Source organism: Desmodus rotundus, chromosome 10, assembly GCF_022682495.2.
Source record: "Desmodus rotundus isolate HL8 chromosome 10, HLdesRot8A.1, whole genome shotgun sequence".
NCBI lineage: Eukaryota > Metazoa > Chordata > Mammalia > Chiroptera > Phyllostomidae > Desmodus > Desmodus rotundus.
In genome coordinates, this window is record NC_071396.1 from 65,902,573 (window position 1) to 65,904,077 (window position 1,505).

The 1,505-nt window shown below is 38.4% G+C and overlaps 1 pseudogene; it reads left to right on the forward strand.

Moving 5' to 3' along the window:
• The first annotated feature begins 317 nt into the window (after positions 1 to 317).
• Positions 318 to 787, forward strand: LOC112322935 (large ribosomal subunit protein bL33m-like; annotated as a pseudogene).
• Positions 788 to 1,505: the final 718 nt, after the last annotated feature.

Consider the following 1,505-nt stretch of genomic DNA (forward strand, 5'->3'; position numbering starts at 1 on the left):
CCAACAAAGCTATCATTTAGAATTGAAGTGCAGATAAAAAGTTTCCCAGACAAGAAAATAACTAAAGGAGTTCATTATCAATAAACTATTATTATATGAAATGTTAAAGTGACTTATTTAAGAATAGAAGATCAAAACTATGAACAGTATGGCAATAAATACATACCTACAACGATTTAATCTAAAAAACAAACTAAGCAAACAAGAAGAACAGAGACAAAATCATGGATACAGAGAGTATTTTGATGGTTTTCAGAGAGTAGAGGGATGTGAAGGAATGGGTGAAGAGGTGAAGGGTAAGAAGCACAAATCGGACTTTAGGCACCTAGCAGAGGCTGCAGGGGTGCCGTCACCATGTTCCTGTCTGCTGTCTCCTTTGCCAAGAGCAAGTCAAAGAACATTCTGGTGAGAATGGTAAGCCAAGCTGGGACAGGTTACTCCTTCAACACTAAGAGAAGACGACTATAGGAGAAACTGACTCTGCTGCATTATGACCCAATTGTGAAAACAAAAGTCCTCTTTGTGGAACAGAAAAAAATACGCTCCCTGTAAACAATGGATTGAAAATGAATTTGATTTATAAAGGAGAAGACTGAGGGTGGGATCCTGATTCAGAACTTCTGCAGCATGTAATCAAAGAAGAGGAAATGACACGGAACCACTGCCTCCTGTGATTTGAAGGCCATTGTGAAGGAGAACAATGCAGTGAAAGAGAGTTCTTCATATTAGGACATGTATCATTGTGTCACGTTTATTTATCTTTCTGGGTGTTTTTATAGCCCTTAATAAAAAAAACATTAAAATAAAAATAAAAGAAGTACAAATCGGTACTTACAGAAGAGCCATGGGGATGTAAAGTACAGTATAGGAAATGGAGTATCCAATGGACATGAACAAATGTGTGGGGGTTGTCTGAGGGAGTAGGTGGTGTTGGGTGGAGGGAGGGCAAAGGCGGAAAAATTGAGACAACTGTAATAGTATAATCATTAAAATATAATTTTTTTAAAAAGAGTCATTCTGGGGGAGCAGAGGTAGAACCTGGTGATGTGCGTTAGGGAGACACTGAGGAGGCTAGTCTTGGTGTCAGGTAGTGTAGGACCACTTCAAAGGGCACATTTGATGTTTGCTTAATTACAGAATAAATGCTTTTATTCATCTGGTCATTTTTAAATTTTCACTATGAAAAACATCAGACATATACCAAAAAAAGAGAGAATTTTACTTTTACCCTCAATGACTTGCCCCCAGGAAAACAATTCCCAAACATCATATCATTTCATCTGTAAATATTTCAGCATTTGTCTCTAAAAAGTAAGGACTCTGCCTGACCAGTTTTTTAAAATACAGATTTTATTTATTTATTTTTAGAGAGAGGGGAAGTGAGGGAGAAAGAGAGGGAGAGAAACATCAATGTGTGGTTGCCTCTCATGCACCCCATACTGAGGACCTGGCCACAACCCAGGCTTGTGCCTTGACTGGGAATTGAACCAGCTTCGATTCCAGCA